This window comes from Giraffa tippelskirchi, chromosome X, assembly GCF_054371585.1.
Source record: "Giraffa tippelskirchi isolate mGirTip1 chromosome X, T2T-mGirTip1v1.2.pri, whole genome shotgun sequence".
Classification (NCBI taxonomy): Eukaryota; Metazoa; Chordata; class Mammalia; order Artiodactyla; family Giraffidae; genus Giraffa; species Giraffa tippelskirchi.
In genome coordinates, this window is record NC_137289.1 from 134,572,771 (window position 1) to 134,593,305 (window position 20,535).

Sequence of the window (20,535 nt, forward strand, 5' to 3'; positions counted from 1 at the left end):
ACAAGGTTAGGTTGAAAAAAAAGCTAAAAGTAAACAGAAACAAACATAACTGTTTTTCAGGTGAATGCAATAATTTACACGGAGAAGAAAAAATTATTCAAAATAATTTTGAATGGAGTAATTTGACTGTAAGTCATCAATTGATTTACAAAAAAGAACTGGAAAGAAATCTTGAACTCCTCATTGTATGTTTGTTATCCAAAATGACATGAGTATAGTAATTCTGAAACTATTTTATATGTACTTTAGAAATGAAAAAGAAACTGTTTAAGGAAGCCAAAGTTCTCTCATTTTAAGATGAAAGAAATATAACATGAATTAGGAGTAGGCAAGACAAAAAAAAAATCATAGCATTAAATTCGAGCTAGAAATGCCCATTGTGGTTTCTAAATAACATACCACACTAAAAGGGGAAATGCCTGCTTAAGGAAAATATTTTATATATATATATATATATACTTGTGCATTAATTGTCCCATTGATATTTCCTTTTTTTTTAAATTAATTTATTTTAATTGGAGGCTAATTACTTTACAATATTGTAGTGGTTTTTACCTACATTAACATGAATCAGCCATGGGTGTGCATGTGTTCCCCATCCTGAACCCCCCTCCCACCTCCCTCCTCATCCCATCCCTCAGGGTCATTCCAGTGCACCAGCCCTGAGCACCCTGTCTCATGCATCGAACCTGGACTAGCGATTTATTTCACACACGATAATATACATCTTTCATTGCAATTCTCTCAAATCATCCCACCCTCACCTTCTCCCACAGAGTCCAAAATACTTCTTTACATCTGTGTCTCTTTTGCTGTCTCACATATAGGGTCATGGTTACCATCTTTCTAAATTCCATATATATGTGTTAAAATATTGTATTGGTGTTTTTCTTTCTGACTTACTTCACTCTGTGTAATAGGCTCCAGGTTCATCCACCTCATTAGAACTGATGCAAATGCATAATTTTTAATGGCTGAGTAATATTCCATTGTGCATATGTACCACTGCTTTCTTATCCATTCATCTGCTGATGGACATCTAGGTTGCTTCCATGTTTTGGCTGTTATAAACAGTGCTGCAATGAACATTGGAGTACACTTGTCTCTTTCAATTCTGGTTTCCTTGGTGTGTATGCCCAGCAGTGGGATTGCTGGGTCATATGGCAGTTCTATTTCCAGTTTTTTTTAGGGAATCTCCACACTGTTCTCCATAGTGGCTGTATTAGTTTGCATTCCCACCAGAAGTGTAAGAGGGTTCCCTTTTCTCCGCACACTCTTCAGCATTTATTGTTTGTAGACTTTTGATAGCAACCATTCTGACCAGTGTGGTACCTCATTGTGGTTTTGATTTACATTTCTCTGATAATGAGTGATGTTGAGCATCTTTTCAGGTGTTTGTTAGCCATCTGTAAGTCTTCTTTGGAGACATGTCTGTTTAGTTCTTTGGCCCATCTTTTGATTGGGTGTCTTATTTTTCTGGAATTGAGCTGCAGGAGCTGCTTGCATATTTTTGAGATTAATTCTTTGTCAGTTGCATCATTTGCTATTATTTTCTCCCATTCTGAAGGCTGTCTTTTCACCTTGCTTATAGTTTCCTTTGTTGTGTAAAAGCTTTTAAATTTAATTAGGTCCCATTTGTTTATTTTTGCTTTTATTTCCATAATTCTGGGAGGTGGGTCATAGAGGATCCTGCTGTGGTTTATGTCAGAGAGTGTTTTGCCTATGTTTTCCTCTAGGAGTTTTATAGTTTCTGGTCTTATGTTTAGATCTTTAATCCATTTTGAGTTTATTTTTGTGTATGGTGTTAAAAAGTGTTCTAGTTTCATTCTTTTACAAGTGGTTGACCAGTTTTCCCAGCACCACTTGTTAAAGAGATTGTCTTTTCTCCATTGTATATTCTTGCCTCCTTTTTCAAAGATAAGGTGTCCACAGGTGTGTGGATTTATCTCTGGGCTTTCTATTTTGTTCCATTGATCTATATTTCTGTCTCTGTGCCAGTACCACACTGTTTTGATGACTGTCGCTTTGTAGTATAGTCCAAAGTCAGGTAGGTTGATTCCTCCAGTTCCATTCTTCTTTCTCAAGATTGCTTTGGCTATTCAAGGTTTTTGGTAATTCCATACAAATTGTGAAATTATTTGTTCTAATTCTCTGAAAAATACCGTTGGTAGCTTGATAGGGATGCATTGAATCTATAGATTGCTTTAGGTAGTATACTCATTTTCACTATATTTCTTCCAATCCATGAACATGGTATATTTCTCCATCTATTTGTGTCATCTTTGATTTCTTTCATCATTGTTTTATAGTTTGCTATATATAGGTCTTTTGTTTCTTTAGGTAGTTTTATTCCTAAATATTTTATTCTTTTCCTTACAATGGTGAATGGAATTGTTTCCTTAATTTCTCTTTCTGTTTTCTCATTGTTAGTGTATAGGAATACAGGGATTTCTGTGTATTAATTTTATGTCCTGCTATTTTACTATATTCATTGATTAGCTCTAGTAATTTTCTGGTAGAGTCTTTAGAAGTTTTCTATGTAGAGCATCATGTCATCTGCAAACAGTGAGAGTTTTACTTCTTCTTTTCCAATCTAGATTCCTTTTATTTCTTATTCTTCTCTGATTGCTGTGGCTAAAACTTCCAAAACTATGTTGAATAGTAGTGGTGAGAGTGGGCACCCTTGTCTTGTTCCTGACTTTAGGGGAAATGCTTTCAGTTTTTCACCATTGAGGATAATATTTGCTGTGGGTTTATCATACATGGCTTTTATTATGTTGAGGTATGTTCCTTCTATTCCTGCTTTCTGGAGGGTTTCTATCATAAATGGATGTTGAATTTTGTCGAAGGCTTTCTCTGCATCTATTGAGATAACCATATGGTTTTTATCTTTCAATTTGTTAATGTGGAGTATTACATTGATTGATTTGTGGATATTAAAGAATCCTTGCATCCCTGGGATGAAGCCCACTTGGTCATGATGTATGATCTTTTTAATATATTCTTGGATTCTGTTTGCTAGAATTTTTTAAGGATTTCTGCATCTATGTTCATCAGTGATATTGGCCTGTAGTTTTCTTTTTTTGTGGCATCTTTGTCTAGTTTTGGTATTAGGGTGATTGTGGCCTCATAGAAAGAGTTTGGAAGTTTACCTTCCTCTGCAAGTTTCTCGAAGAGTTTGAGTAGGATAGGTGTTAACTCTTCTGTAAATTTTTGGTACAATTCATCTGTGAAGCCATCTGGTCATGGGCTTTTTTGTTTGCCGAAGGATTTCTGATTACAGTTTCAATTTACGTGCTTGTGATGGATCTGTTAAGATTTTCTCTTTCTTCCTGGTTCAGTTTTGGAAAGTTATACTTTTCTAAGAATATGTCCATTTCTTCCAAGTTTTCCGTTTTATTGGCATATAGTTGCTGATAGTAGTCTCTTATGATCCTTTGTATTTCTGTGTTGTCAGTTGTGATTTCTCCATTTTCATTTCTAATTTTGTTGATTTGATTCTTCTCCCTTTGTTTCTTGATGAACCTGGCTAATGGTTTGTCTATTTTATTTATCTTCTCAAAGAACGAGCTTTTAGCTTTGTTGATTTTTGCTATGGTCTCCTTTGTTTCTTTTTCACTTATTTCTGCCCTAATTTTTATGATTTCTTTCCTTCTACTAACCCTGAGGTTCTTCATTTCTTCCTTTTCTAGTTGCTTTAGGTGTAGAGTTAGGTTATTTATTTGATTTTTCTCTTGTTTCTTGAGGTAAGCTTGTATTGCTATGAACCTTCCCCTTAGCACTGCTTTTACTGATTCCCATAGGTTTTGGGTTGTTGTGTTTTCATTTTCATTCATTTCTGCATATTTTGATTTCTTCTGTGATTTGTTGGTTATTCAGAAGTGTGTTGTTTAGCCTCAATATGTTTGTATTTTTGATAGTTTTTTTTTCCTTTAGTTGACATCTAATCTTACTACATTGTGATCAGAAAAGATGCTTGAGATGATTTCAATTTTTTTGAATTTACCAAGTCTAGATGTATGGCCCCGGACGTGGTCTATCCTGGGGAAGGATCCGTGTACACTTGAGAAGAAGGTGAAATTCATTGTTTTGGGGTGAAGTGTCCTATAGATATTAATTAGGTCTAACTGGTCCATTTTATCATTTACAGTTTGTATTTCCTTGCTAATTTTCTGTCTAGTTGATCTATCCATAGGTGTGAGTGATCTATCCATAAGTGTTACTGTTAATTTCCCCTTTCATATTTGTTAGCATTTTCCTTACATATTGTGGTGCTCCTATGTTGGTTGCATATATATTTATAATTGTTATATCTTCTTCTTGGATTGATCCTTTGATCATTATGTAGTATCCTTCTTTGTCTCTTTCACAACCTTCCCTAAAATGGGGAAGGAAATAGCCACCCAAGTCCAAGAAATCCAGAGAGTCCCAAACAGGATAAACCCAAGGGGGAACACCTCAAGACACATATTAATCAAATTAATGAAGATCAAACACAAAGAACAAATATTAAAAGCAGCAAGGGAAAAACAACAAATAACACACAAGGGGATTCCCATAAGGATAACAGCTGATCTTTCAACAGAAACTCTTCAGGCCAGAAGGGAATGGCAGGACATACTTAAAGTGATGAAAGAGAAAAACCTACAACCCAGATTACTGTACCCAGAAAGGATCTCATTGAAATATGAAGGAGAAATCAAAAGCTTTACAGACAATCACAAGCTCAGAGAATTCAGCACCACCAAACCAGCTCTTCAACAAATGATTAAGGATCTTCTCTAGACAGGAAACACAGAAAAGGTGTGTAAACTCGAACACAAAACAGCAAAGTAAATGGCAATGGGACCATGCTTATCAAAAATTACCTTAAATGTAAATGGGTTGAATGCCCCAACCAAAAGACAAAACTCATATCAGATAAAATAGAGGTGAACTGATGGAGAAAAAGGAGAGTCAAAAGGAGGAGAAGGTAATCAAGCCAGTAATCACACTCCTAAGTAAAAATGGGTACTGAAGATTGGATTCTTAAAGGTACAAAATTGACAACAAATACCAAAAAGCAATGATTAAAAATCTAGAGTAGAGGTTAGACTCTCAAAAATACAATATTAAAAAAAGAAAACAAAAAAAAAAGAAAAAAAACAAAATCACAAAAATTATAAAAAATATATATGAAATTTACTTTAAAAATAGGGGATTTTTCAAGGTAATAGTAGGTTATAAAAGTGAAAATTAAAGGAGTAATAAAGGACTTAAAAATTAAAAAATGATAATAGTAAAATATAACTAGGAATTTCTCTGGAGCTGTTGCAGGCACTGTGGGGTCAGTTCAGTTTCAGATAGTTCCTTGTTCCAGCTTATACTTCATCTCAAGGTCTATAGGCCCCTTCCAATGTAGTCGGTGCTAACTACAGGGTTTTAATCTGTTGCACCTGTCACTTCCAAAGTGCTTCCCTCTGTTTATTTTGGATTATTCTGTTTGCAAGTATCTTCAGTGTCTAATTTCCTCCCTGACACAAGGGGGCCAAGGTGGTCACTTATTTAGGCTCACTTGTGCAGTTGTGCTGTGGGGAGGGAGGAGCACTGCAAACAATTATCACTGGTGTGTGTGCGGAGTGCTAGCAGTGTCTGAGCCACACTCGGTTTGCCCCTGCTCACAGCATGTGTGCTTTCCCATTCTACACTGCTCAGGTTCCAGGTTGCTCTGAAGGGGAACTGTCTAAAGCGGGCCCTGGGTTGCGTGTACTTCCCAGGTCTAAGCCACTCAGGTTCAGGTTCAGGTACTCCACAAAGGCACAGACTCAGTTGGGCATGCATTTTGTACCCTTTAAAGGTCAAGCAGCTCAGGAGACCAGGTGCTTGGTGTGCACACTCTTCCCAGGTGGGCAGTGCATCTTATCACGTCCCCTGTCCCAGCTGCTCAGTTTCCTGGCTGTGCAGAGGGAGGGAGTGCCATCTCAGGTATGCCGTGTGTCTCTTCCGGGGAGCTGATCTCTGCCTGTGACCCTCCCGGCAGATGTCAACCATCCAGGATCCCAGGAAGACTTAGTTAGCAACTGGAAGCCTGCTCACAGTTTGGTAGGGGATGCCATCTCTGGGGCCGAGTTTGCCCCTTTCTGGCTCTGCCTGCTGCCTGCCTGCCTCCCTGCCTCCGGTGGGGGATGGGGCAGTCCGCAGCTGGCTAGCTCTCCTTCGGTATTCCCTCAGCCCTTTGTTCCCTAAGTGGGCCCGGCAGTGCCTTAGGTTAGAGCTTTGTGCAGAAAAGTTCTCTCTCCCTCTCTCTCTTTCCTTCCCTCCACCCCGCCCACTGGCTATCCCATGGTTTGGATTGCTATCTCAAGTTAGCTCCCTCAGATTGCCCTCAGGGCATTCAGGCCTGGTCCTTACCCTAAACAGTGCAGTCCATGCCTGCCTGTTCAGCACCTGCTTGCTGGTGGTGGACACGAGCATCTGGGCTACTTCTCCACTGGGAGTTGTGGTTAGGTGTGTATTCTGTGGGTTTTATTTACACACACATAATGGAATATCACTTAGTTGTAAAAAAAAAAAAAAAAGAACAAAATAATACCATTTTCAGCAACATGGATGGACCTAGAGATTACCAAACTAAATGAAGTAAGTGGAAGATAAATATCATATGGCTCTAATAAAAATAAAATTGAACTTTTTTACAAAACAGAAACAGACTCACAGATTTTGAAATCAAACCTACGGTTACCAGAAGGGAAATGTGGGGGGAGGGATAAATTAGACTGGGATTAACATATACACACTACCATATATAAAATATATAACTAACAAGGACCTCCTGTATAGCACAGGGAACTACTCAATATTCTATAATAACCTATATGTGAAAATAATCTGAAAAAGAATGGATATATATATATGTGTATATATATATATACACATATACACACATATATATATACATATACACATATATATAACTCAATTGGCTGTACAACCGAAACTTACACCCTAAGGGCCATTTTTAAGTAAAATGAGGGTTACTTGAACACAAGCACTATGACTATTTTGTTGTTGCTTAGTTGATAAGTTGTGTCCGACTCTTTGGGACCCCATGGACTAGAACAGCCCACTAGGATCCTCCGTCCATGGGATTTCCCAGGCAAGAATACAGGAGTGTGTTGCCATTTCATTCTCCAAGGAAACTGATCTTCTCAAGCCAGGGATAGAACCTGCATCTCCTGCATTGGCAGGCATATTCTCTATTGCTGAGCCATCACGGAAGTCCAAGCACCACGGTGCCGGTACTGATACCATAAAAATCAATCTGATAATGGAGACAGCCTGACTAAAAGGTGGATTACACTGGAAAAACAGATGTTTCATGTGTTTGGCAGAATTGAGCAGGAAGGTACATGATTTCATTACACTACACAAAAAGGTATGCAATTTTAAAATTAGGAATTATTTATTTCTGGAATTTTCCATTTAATATTGTTTCAGACTGTGACTGATCGTGGGGCACTGAGGTTGAAGAAAGTGAAACAATGGAAAAGGGAAGACTACAATAGCTAATAACTATTGAGCACTTACAATATGCTAGGCACTATTCCAAATGCCACAGGACGGGAAAAGGTCAGTTTTCATTCCAGTCCCAAAGAAGGGCAATGCCAAAGAATGTTCAAACTACCACACGATTACACTCATTTCACATGCTAGCAAAGTAATGCTCAAAATTCTCCAAGCTAGGTTTCAACAGTACGTGAACCGAGAACTTCCAGATATTCAAGCTGGATTGAGAAAAGACAGAGGAACAAGAGATCAAATCGCCAACTTCCACTGGATCATAGAAAAGGCAAGAGAATTCCAGAAAAACATTTACTTCTGCTTCATTGACTATGCTAAAGCGTTTGACTGTGTGGATCACAACCAACTGTGGAAAATTCTTCAAGAGATGGAAATACCAGATCACCTTAACTGCCTCCTGAGAAACCTTTATGCAGGTCAAGAAGAAACAGTTTGAACCGGACATGGAACAATGGACTGGTTCAAAATTGGGAAAGGATTATGTCAAAGCTGTATATCATTATCCTGGTTATTTAACTTATATGAAGAGTACATCATGTGAAATGCCAGGATGGATGAAGCACAAGCTGGAATCAAGATTGCCGAGAGAAATATCAATAACCTCAGATATGCAGATGATACCACTCTAATGGCAGAAAGAGAAGAGGAACTACAAAGCCTCTTGATGAAGGAGAAAGAGGAGAGTGAAAACCTGGCTGTGTATATCACATCTTCTTTACTCATTCCTCTGCTGATGGATATCTAGGTTGCTTCCATGTCTTGGCTGTTGTAAATAGTGCTGCACTGAACACTGGGGTGCCTGTATCTTTTCGAATTCTGGTTTTCTCCAGATATGTGCCCGGGAGTGAGATTGCTGGATCATACGATAATTCTATATTTAGTTTTTAAAGGAACCTCCTTACTGTTCTCTGTAGTGGTTGTACCAATTTACATTCCCACCAGCAGTGTAGGAGGGTTCCTTTTCTCCACAGTCTCTCCAGCTTTTTTTCTTTATTTTTTCATAATGGGCATTCTGATTTATGTGAGATGATACCACATTGTCATTTCAATTTGCATTTCTATAATAATTAGCGATAGTGAACGATTTTTTTTTTTTTTATGTGGTTTTTGGCCAAATGCCTGTCTGCTTTGGAGAAATGTCTGTTGAGAACTGCTCATGTTTTGATTGTGTTGTTTGGTTTTTTGATATTGAGTTGTATGAGCTCTTTATATAGTTTGTAGATTAATCCCTTATAGTTTGTAGATTAATCCTTTGTCAGACGCTTTGTTTGCAAATATTTTCTCCCATTCTGTGTGCCGTCTTTTTGTTTTCTTTGTGGTTTTCTATGCTGTGCAAAATGATCCTGGCAATTCAAATATGCCAAAGTCAAGTTGGAAAGTGCTCCCGTTAAGTAAAAAGATGGAAGTTATCATCTTATAAAGGAAAGATAAAATTATATGCTGAGTTTGCTAAGATCATCACTAAGAACAAATCTTCTATCCATGAAAATCTAAAGGAAGAAAAAAACACATGCTAGTTTTACTGTCACACCTTGAAGTACCAAAGTTATGGCCATAGTGCATGCTAAATGCTTAGTTAGGATGGAAAAAGCATTACATTTTACAATTAGATTGTTTGACAGAGAGACCACATTGACATAACGTATTATAGTACTTTCTAAAACTTAACAGTATATTGTTATAACTGCAACATATTACAGTATATTATTAGTAATTCTATTTTATTATTAGTTATTGTTAATCTCTTACTGTGCCTAATTTATGAATTAAACTTTATCTCATATTTATATGTGTGTATGGGTATATATATATATATATATATATATATATATATGTAGAGGGAGAGAGAATTCGGTACTACCCATGGTTTCAGGCATCTACTGGGGATCTTGAAATGTATCCCTCATGGATAATGGGGGAACTACTGTATTACCAAAAATCATGAATTCTGAGATGGACATTTAATCATATTTTGACTTCTCTAAAATTGGGAAGTATTTAATAATTGTTGGCATCTTAGATTCAAAGCAGTGTGTTATTATCTGAACATTCTTCTATTTTTTCAACATATGGAAGAAGCCCCTTGAAAGGTGGGAAAGTTCTATAAACAAGCCAATACATGATTCAATTTAATTTTCTCTCCTCGTTCCTGCTCCACCCTTACCAAGGTTAGGCAGTCACGAGATGAAAAATGTATTCACCACAAATGAAATATTTTCTCACTGAATGCTCACCATAATCCACTAGGTCAGGTATTTTTACAACCCCATTTCACAGCTGAATAAACCAAGTTTTAGGGAGGTCAACTAATGTGGCCATGGGCACTCACTGAATATATTAGTGAACCAGCAACATTCAAACCCAATTAGTCTTTAAGGCATTTGTTAATTCCACCATACCTCTAGACTCTGCAACATTTCTTAATATTAGAACAGAAGAGTTTCTCTCAGGGAATTTTAAGAAGAAATGTCAATTAGACATTTCCATATTATGTTTATGAAAAAGAAAACTAGTAATTTCTATTACGTTGAAGTGATTGGTTTCCTTGTTGAAGGTGACTGGGGAGCTAAATAAAGCTGTTTTTATTCACTGGAATGCTTTATGCTTCAGCAGCTGTAAATATTAATAGAATTAAAGACTTTAACAGCAATCTAATGTGAGTGCTCTGCAAAACTATTCTGTCAGATTTCAGGGTAGGCAGGTTCTTATTTTATTAAAGCCTTATTAATTAGAAATTTTTTGTAAGTATTGATTTTACCTGCTATTGTAAGCATTCCTGTGCTGTTTGCTTCATTTTCTCTGTTTACTACAGTTTATACATGTTTGAAACAGATAAAGATGAGATAAGCTAGTATACTTTTTAATAGACATAACATACTGACACACACTTAATGTTTATCTTTTGAATTCCTCAAAGTCATGCTTTTTGGTAATTTAAATGAAGGCCTGCCTGGACTGTTTAAATGTTCTCTGATGATAAAAATGTATTGACAAATAAGTTGGTACAGGGAGCATCTTTTAACCTGCTCGAGACATTAATTTGTTTCAAACATCTTACTAGTACCATTTACATGTTTTTTCATATATATGTATAAATGCAGGGGCTCAAAACCCTTTAACTGTCCAACTTTGTTAACCTCATTAAAATCAGCACCGTAAGAATATTTGACTGCCATTTTTTTTTTCAAAACTTACATTCTGGTCTTTTCAGAAATCTAGATCTAGTTTTCTGCCACTTTGTCCACATTAATGAAATTTACATTTTATTTGGTTTATTTTCATTCTCAATGACAATCAAATATAATGAGATGAAATGCTCCAGGTAGAACTAAACATTAGGGATAATGGGATACAGAAATAAGAAAATGACCCTAGAGTGTAATTCCTATGTAAGTAAAGTATGTGAGTCCTCGGGTTTCACAGGACTCTGAACTGACTAAGCCAATGCCTAATTAGGCATACCTAGTGATGGAGCGGGCGTTCTGGCGGCAGGGCAGGAGGTCAGCGTTGTCCGTTTCTGCGCTACTGGCTTTCCTGTTCCCGATTGTCTGAAGTGTTTTGTCCCGCCTCCCGCTTCTCCTGGACTCAGGTTGTAACCACAATCGTCCGACTCCCTAGCTCTGTCATCTCCTCCTCGTCTAGACCCCTTGAGGTCCCAGTCGTATCCCGGCAGTTCATAAATCCTTTTTTTTTTTTTTTTTTTTTGCTTTTTTAAAAATTTGTTTATTTTTTAACTGAAGGATAATTGCTTTACAGAATTTTGTTGTTTTCTGTCAAACATCAGTATGAATCAGCCATAGGTATACAAATGTCCCCTCCCTCTTGAACCTCCCTCCCCATCTCACCCCTCTAGGTTGATACAGAGCCCTTGTTTGAATTCCCTGAGACATACAGCAAATTCCCATTGGCTATCTATTTTACATATGGTAAGGTAGGTTTCCATGTTATTCTCGCCGTACATCTCACCTTCTCCCCTCTCTCCATGTCCATAAGTCTATTCTCTATGTCTGTTTCTCCATTGCTGCCCTGCAAATAAATTCTTTGGTACCATCTTTCTAGATTCCATATATATTCATTAGTATACAATATTTACTTTCTCTTTTTGACTTATTTCATTCTGTATAATAGGCTCTAGGTTCATCCACCTCATTAGAACTGACTCAAATGCATTCCTTTTTTAAGGCTGAGAAATCTTCCATTATGTATATGTACCGCAGCTTCTTTATTCATTCATCTGTCAATTGACATCTAGGTTGCTTCCACGTTTTTTTTTTTTTATAAATTTATTTATTTTAGTTCATAAATTCTTTAAATGGTCTGTGGAGAAGCCTGCAAAAGAGAAATAAGCACCTGTGTCAAAACGTTGACTTCCCGTAGTCGGCAGGATTCGAACCTGCGCAGGGGAGACCCCAATGGATTTCCAGTCCCTCGCCGTAACCACTCGGCCACAACTACTGATGGTGGTCCTCTGGGCAGTGAGACCTATGTAGTGCCTGCACACAAGTGTTTACCCTAGTAACAGAGGAGCTACCCCAAGCCCGAGGCCGGGGGCGGCGGCCGAGAGGAGCTACCTTTCAAAGACAATGGGCAGCCTTTCTGGGTGCCTGGTGTCCTCTGCCAGCATTCAGAATTTGTTTTGTGGGATTTTCTCAGCGTTCAAATGGTCTTTCGATGATTTTGTAGGGGAGAAAGTGGTCTCCCTGTCCTATTCCTCTGCCATCTTAGGGCTGCCCCGTCCCATTGATATTTCTAACTCAAAATCAGTGTCACGATTTTTTTTGTGTCTAAGATGCATCTGTACCATCATTTTGTGCCAGAAATTAAGGAAGCACTCAAAAAAGAGAATAACATGTCAAAAATACATAGAAGCCAATCTGAACGGTTTCATGCTAGCCAAATTTGGGGAAATAAAGTAATAAAATGAATGAAGACAGAAATTAAGTATAACCCATTGTACAGGAGAAGGCAGTGGCATCCCACTCCAGTACTCTTGCCTGGAAAATCCCATGGACGGAGGAGCCTGGTAGGCTACAGTCCATGGGGTCGCTAAGAGTCGGATATGACTGAGTGACTTCACTTTCACTTTTCCCTTTCATGCACTGGAGAAGGAAATGGCAACCCACTCCAGTATTCTTGCCTGGAGAATCCCAGGGACGGTGGAGCCTGGTGGGCTGCCGTCTATGGGGTTGCACAGAGTCGGACACGACTGAAGCGACTTAGCAGCAGCAGCAGCATTGTATAGGATGAGAATTTGAGTCCATAAAAGTACTTACACATGCAAAACACAAATACATGAGGAGGAGGGAAAGCTCTTCTGTGCAGGAGAATACCAACTACTAAATGCTGAGGAAATAACAGACAGTGACAATTTTGCTTATTGGAATCATTTATTCAGATAAGAATCATCACTGGATATTAAGGCTATTAGCTGAAAATTTGATGGACATTAGGATATTTACACAGTCTAAAAATATTTTGTTACTGATTTCTTAATTACAGAAGAAATTTACAGTAGAGAAACTTGGCATCCTCATACACCGTTTCCATGTCATCAAAGTTTTTTTAAAAATTTTTATTGGAGTAGAATTGATCTTTACAGTGTTGTGTTAGTGTCAAATGTACAGCAGAGTGAATCAGTTGTGCATATACATATATCCACTGGTTTTTAAGGTTCTTTTCCCCACATAGGTCATTACAGAGTATTAAGTAAAGTTCCCTGTGCTATACAGTAGGTCTTTATTATTTATCTATTTTACATACAGTCATGTGTATATGTCAGTTCCAATAGTCCAATTTATCCCTCCCTGCCCCCCCCACCCTGGTAACCATACATTTGTTTTCTATATGTGACTCTATTTCTGTTTTGTAAATAAGTTCATTTGTACCATATGATTTTAGATTCCACATATAAGCCATATCATGTGATATTTGTCTTTCTCTGTCTGACTTCACTCCATATTGTGGTCTCTAGGTTCATCCACGTCACTGCAAGTGTCATTATTTTGTTCTTTTTTATGGCTCAGGAATATTGCATTGTATATGTATACCACATTTGCTTTATCCATTCTTCTGCGATGTCCATTTAGGTTGCTTCCATGTCTTGGCTACTGTAAATAGTGCTGCAGTGAACATTGGGGTGCATGTACCTATTCAAATTATGGTTAACATCACTAATAATGAGACAAGCAGACTTTATGCAGCTCCTTATACAAAACACCAGGAACAGGACAATATCCATGTACTGTCCCTGCCAAAAATACATAACCTGAATCTAAACATGAGAAGACCTTCCCTGGTGGCTCAGATGGTAAAGAATTTCCTTGCAGTGCAGGAGACATGGGTTTGATCCCTGGGTTGGGAAGATCCCCTGGAGAAGGGAATGGCTACCCACTCCAGTATTTTGCCTGGAAAATTCAGTGAGCAGAGAAAGCCTCAGGTAAACATAAAAAGAGGTTAATTCCACAAAATAATTGGCCTGTACCCTGGGGAGCTCTTCCATCTAAAAAGAGACTAAAAAGACATGACAACTAAATGCAGTAGTAATCCTGGACAATGCCCTGGATCATGGAGGAAAAACAATATAAAGAATATTGTTTGTACAGTTGTCAAAGTTTTAATATGGACACATGCATAATATATTAGCTAACAGTACTGCATTAGTATAAAAGTTTCAAATCTGATGATAGTACTGTTAAGAGAAGGTGCTTTTGCTTAAGGCTATGTGTTATATATGATAAAGTCATTCAGTTCAGTCGCTAAGTAGTGTCCGACTTTTTGAGACCCCGTATACTGCAGCACGCCAGGCTTCCCTGTCCATCACCAACTCCCAGAGTTTACTCAAACTCATGTCCATTGAGTCGGTGATGCCATCCAACCATCTCATCCTCTGATGTCCCCTACTCCTCCTGCCTTCAATCTTCCCCAGCATCAGGGTCTTTTCCGATGAGTCAGTTCTTCGCATCAGGTGGCCAAAGAATTGGAGTTTCAGCTTTATCATCAGTCCTTCCAATGAACATTCAGGACTGATTTCCTTTATGATTGACTGGTTTGATCTCTTTGCAGTCCAAGGGACTCTCAAGAGTCTTCTCCAACACCACAGTTCAAAAGCATCAATTCTTTGATACTCAGCTTCAATTTCTTAGAAATTAGAAAAAAATAATTCTGAGACAAATTTTATCTGAATTTATCTGAATATTTTGATTTTTTTTCTTTCAAAAATTTCTCAATGCTTTTTGAAACACACTCAAACACTATGTTTGGGACTTAATGCATTCTGTAATAATTTGCACATCCTAGGATTTCTAAAGAATGAGAAAAAATAACTTAAACCAAATATACTCTAATTGGCCTAATTTTGTGACTCTTGCATCCATTCTTGGAATATGAGCCCAAATAAAGGTTATTCCTCAAGCCTATATGCCTAACTTTTGCTGAACTTTTTAAAACATAAATTTCTCTCTAAATTGGGATACTTACTTTGATCAGTAATTCTACTTTTATAATTTTTTCAATTAGTGATGAATGATTAGAGGAGCTGTTAGTTGGTATTGGCTGGCCCTAATTATTTTAAAATTAATTTACAGAGTAAAATCCAGACAAATTAAAAAGATAACATAGATTTCTCAAAATTAATTGAATCTCCATTAAGCAAGATGCTTTAAATTAAAGACTTAGAGGAATTAAATATGATTTTCTTACCATCTACAGAAGCTTTTTGAAAATGCTCTGACGTATATTCATGACAAAATGATTTTTATCCTATTGATCAAAATTTTAATACATACTTAGATACTGATGATTAATAGAATAAACTTGAACTCTTTGTTGGAAAAGTAATATAGCCTCATAGAATTTGACAGGAAAATTACAGGAATAGATACTAATATTTAAAAGTGTGTTGGATAGCCTTTACATATATACTTTCTGTATTGAATGATTCCTGGAATATGGAGTATTCTACCTTTACTATTCTTCCCACTGTGTGCATGCATGCTAGGTTGCTTCAGTCGTGTCCAACTCTTTGCGACCTTACAGACTGTAACCTGCCAGGCTCCTCTGTCCATGGGCTTCTCCAGGCAAGAACACTGATGTGGGTTGTCATGCGCTCCTCCAGGGGATCTTCCTGATCCAGGGATCAAACCCACGTCTCTTACATCTCTTGCATTGACAGGGTGATTCTTTACCACTAGTGCCACCTGGGAAGCCCATTTTCCCCACTTAACTCAACTAAAAACTCTGGATATTATATATAAAAAAATATAATAAGACTCATTAAGAATGAAAGAAAAAGATCTGCTAGGGATCTCAGGACCTGAGGAAAACCATAGTGGTGAGTTCCTTGTTTTGTTTTTGCCTCATATAACCCTGAGTTGGAGCTGAAGAAGCTGGCAACCCAGAAATACTAACGGGTGTAGATTTTTAAAAATCAGAGGATGGATTATACCCACAGTCTTGCCCATACCTAATTTAGTTGTTTTAGATAACGAGAATTTGGACTTTCAAGCTAAGAAGATTTATATCAGAATTTGGGCTTGAGTACTGCCGTATTAGATTGAAACTTTGGGGGCCCCTGGGATAGGGTGAATGTATTTTGTGTGTAGGGTTATGTATCTTTGGTGGCCAGAGGGTGGACTATGGTAGATAGAATAATTGCTCTCCAAAGAGGTCCAAGTTCTTTTGCCCCTAGTATGTTAACATCTTACCTTACATGACAAAAGAGACTTTTGCAGAATAGGTTAAATAAAGGACCTTTTAATGAGGAGATGATTCTGATTTTCTGAGTGGACCCATTGTCATCACAATGAGTCTGTATAAGGGAAAGAAGGATGCAGAACAATTATAGTGAAAGATGAAGATGTAATGGAAACAGAAGTTAGAGTGATAGGACTGCTAACTGAGGACCAGAAGCCAAGGAATTGGGGAAGCCTTTAGAAGCTGGAAAAGTCAAGCAAATGGATTGTCCTCCAGAACCTCCAAAAGGAACTAAGTCTTGCTGACATCTTGATTATAACCCAATAAGACCTATTTTGGAATTCTGACATCCAGAATTATAAGAAAATTAACCTGTGTATTTTTAACCCCTAAGTTTAAATAGGAAAGTAATACCTACCTACTTGAAGCAGAAAGTGATGGAACCGAAAGGGGAAATTTGTTGTCCATTTGCTCAGTCGTGTCCGACTCCTTGTGACCCCACGAACAGCAGCATGTCAGGCTTCCCTGTCCTTTACTCTCTCCCAGAGTTTGCTCAAACTCATGTCCATTGAGTTGATGATGCCATCAAAGCACAATTATAATTAGAGATTTCAGCACCTCTGTCTTTCAACAAGTAATAGAATGACTGTACAGAAAATCAGCAAGTTTTATAGTGCTCAGCTTTACATTTAGGTCTTTAATCCATTTTGAGTTTATTTTTGTGTATGGTGTTAGGGAATGTTCTAATTTCATTCTTTTATATGTAGCTGTCCAGTTTTCTCAGCACCACTTATTGACAAGAGGATCTTTTCTCCATTGTGTATTCTTGCCTCTTTTGTCATAGAGTAGGAGACCATAGGTGCATGGGTTTACCTCTGGACCTTCTATCCTTTTCCATTGATCTCCATTTCTGTTTTTTGTGCCAGTACTATACTATTTTAACTAATGTAGCTCCCCAGTGGCTCAGCTGGTTAAGAATCTCCTGCCTGTGCAGGCAATGCAAGAGATGTAGGTTCAATCCCTGGGTTGGGAAGATTCCCTGGAGAAGGAAATGGCAACCCACTCCAGTATTCTTGCCTGGAAAATTCCATGGACAGAGGATCCTGACTGGCTCCAGTCAGTGAGTTCACAGAGTCGAACATGACTGAGCACACATGCCTGAAGTCAGGGAGCCTGACTCCTATGGGTCCATTTTTCTTTCTTAAGATTGCTTTGGCTATCCGGGATCTTCTGTGTTTCCATACAAATTGCAAACATTTTTGTTTTAATTCTGTGAAAAACGCCATTAGTAATTTGATAGGGATGGCGTTGAGTCTGTAGATTGCTTTGAGTAGTACAGTCATTGTCACATTATTGATTGGGTAGAGAGTTTTAAACTTATCAGTTAATTCAAATTGGTTGATAATTTGAAGTTCTGCTGTTAGGTGCGTGAAAATTGGAGACTGATAATTCTTGACAGAGCGATTCCTTTGTTTCTAGGTAATCTCTCTCTTTGTACCTAATAATATTAATTGTTCTGATGCTAGGAATGCAAAGTTGGTTTGATATTTGTACTAGAGATCTTAGGCACCATAGTGAGACAATAAAAAGAAGCAACATAATTATTAGAAATGAGAAAACTGTCATTATTTACAGATGATATGATTATATCTGTAGAAAACACTATAGAATCTTCAAAGAAAATTCCTTGAGCTAATAATTTATTAAAGTAACAGTATATGAACCCATTATATACAGCCATTGTATTTCTGTGTACTATAAACAGACATTTGGGAAATAATTTTTAAAAATCCACAAGGTCATAAGTGATAAAAATACCTAGAATATATTTAATGAAAGAGATGTATTTCTCTCAGTTCCTAAGAGAAGTGAAGTGTTAGTCGCTCAGTCGTGTCTAATTCTTTGCAACCCCATGGACTGCAGCCTGTCAGGTTCCTCTGTCCATGGACTTCTCCAGGCAAGAATACTGGAGTGGGTTGTCATTCCCCACTCCAGGGAATCTTCCCAACCCAAGGATCAAACCTGGGTCTCCTGCATTGCAGGCAGATTCTTTACCATCTGAGTCACCAGGGAAAGTACATCCAAATAAATGGGAGAAAATACCACATTCATCAATTTGAAGAATCAACATTTTTGAGATATCCCTTCTTTTTAAATGTATCTATATATGGAGCACATCCTCAATCAAAAATTAACTTGAGTATCTGTGTGTGTGCACATATACACACACTGAAAATTATATATACAGAATGACTTGTAGAATTTTTGATGTTTATATGAGATTTTTAAATTCTTTATACATATATCCACTCTATATAAGATTCTTTTCCCATGTAGACCATTACAGAGTTTTGAGTAGAGTTCTCTGTGCTGTACAGTCCTTATTATCTATTTTATATATAATAGTGTGTATATGTCAATCCCAGTCTCCCAGTTTATCTTTCCCCTCTTACTTTCTGGTACCCATAAGTTTATTTTCTATATCTGTAACTCTATTTCTGTTTTGTCCGTAAGTTTATTTGTACCCTATTTTTAGATTCCACATATAAGAAATATCATATATTTGTCTTTCTCTGTCTGACTTACTTTAACTAGTATGAGAATCTCTAGGTCCATCTGTGTTGCTGCAAATGACATCATTTTGTTCTTTTTTAATGGCTGAGTAATGTTTCATTGTATACATGTACCACTTCTGTATCCATTCCTCTGTTGATGGACATTTAAGAATATTGATAGCTTTTCCAAGGGCTTCCCTGATAGCTCAGCTGGTAAAGAATCTGCCTGCAGTTCTATTTCCAGTTTTTAAGGAATCTCCACACTGTTCTCCATAGTGGCTGTACTAGTTTGCATCCCAGAGGGATGGGATGGGGAGGGAGGTGGGAGGGGGGTTCTGGAAGGGGAACACATGTACACCCATGGTGGATTCATGTCAATGTATGGCAAAACAAATACAATATTGTAAAGTAAAAAAATAGATTAAAAAAAAAGAATCTGCCTGCAATGTGGGAGACCTGGGTTCAATCCCTGGGTTGGAAAGATCACCTGGAGAAGGGAAAAGCTACTTACTCCAGTATTCTGGCCTGGAGAATTCCATGGACTGTATAGTCCATGGGGTTGCAAAAAGTTAGACACAACTGAGCAACTTTCACTTTCACTTTCCATGATAGCCCAAATCTGGAAGAACTCACCTATCTATCTACGGTGGATAAGTATGATACATTCTTATAATGGTATACTAATCTATCAATGTAAAAGGAGAAAATTGCTGAAAGACAAAAACATGGATGAACCTAAAAACAAAAACCTAAGATCTAGCAAAGTCAGAAATGAAAAATACAGACTCTATCATTTCACTGATTTGAAATCCAAGAATATCAAAACTAAGCTATGTTGATTGAAAGCAGAAATGGTTACTTCTAGGATGGTTGTGTCAAAAAGGACAGAAGAGGAGATTTGGGAGTAATAGCAAATTTCTGTATTTTGTTTTGAATTTTATATATATATATGGGTTTATGCACTTGTTAAGACTCATCAAACTAAATAATTATGGTCTCTGTTTTATGTAAATGATACATCAGCAAATTACTGTTACTGAGACTATTATTGAACCATTGATTGGCCTCATGAATTTTGAAATTTGAAAAAAAAATTCTGGGCCATTTAAAACCTCACCAACATTATCTATATATGTCAAAGACATAGGGAGCAAGTCACGCTTTTCCAAAAATAACTAATTTTTTGAACGCTGGACATTGGCAGAGAAAAGTTCACAAAAGAAAGTGCACACTGATAAACATTATATGGTGATTACTTTCCTCCCCAGGGTTGTTCCAACCGCCTTAAGGCTGTACGGTTAGAATTCAGAATATCTGACAGTAATGACCTTGGCACAGTTATGATGATCTCCATCATTGCTTCAGCAAGAGTAGTGTTTTAGTGTCTTTTTTCTTTCTCTTTAAATTATGCTGCTAGCTTTAAGCCTCAGGACAGGAGTACAATAAAGTGGATAACTAATTGAAATATTTAAAACAGCCAGACAGCAGTATTCATGAACCATCACATGAAATAGCACAGAAAACTGCCACCTCTATATTATAAGTAATGGTTAGATTAAGAAAGATGCTTACCTTCAGATAAAAAGTTCATCAAGTATAGGAATTTTTCTTGTATTTCATATAGCATGGCCTCTGTGATAATATTAGACACACATGTGTTAAAACACTCCCCAGTTTAATATAAGCCAAAATTGTGTGTGATCTAGACATTCTTCATGGGGATATATCA

At 37.3% G+C, this 20,535-nt stretch overlaps 1 long non-coding RNA gene and 1 other non-coding gene across 2 annotated transcripts in view; one reads left to right on the forward strand and one right to left on the reverse strand.

The window, feature by feature from the left end:
• LOC145537167 (uncharacterized) overlaps window positions 1-20,535 on the forward strand; it is a 966,757-nt gene that overhangs the window by 580,575 nt on the left and 365,647 nt on the right. The gene's annotated exons all lie outside the window — the stretch shown is intronic.
• TRNAS-GGA (transfer RNA serine (anticodon GGA)) lies at window positions 11,933-12,015 on the reverse strand. The gene has a single exon. It is a non-coding gene; the product is annotated as a tRNA-Ser (tRNA).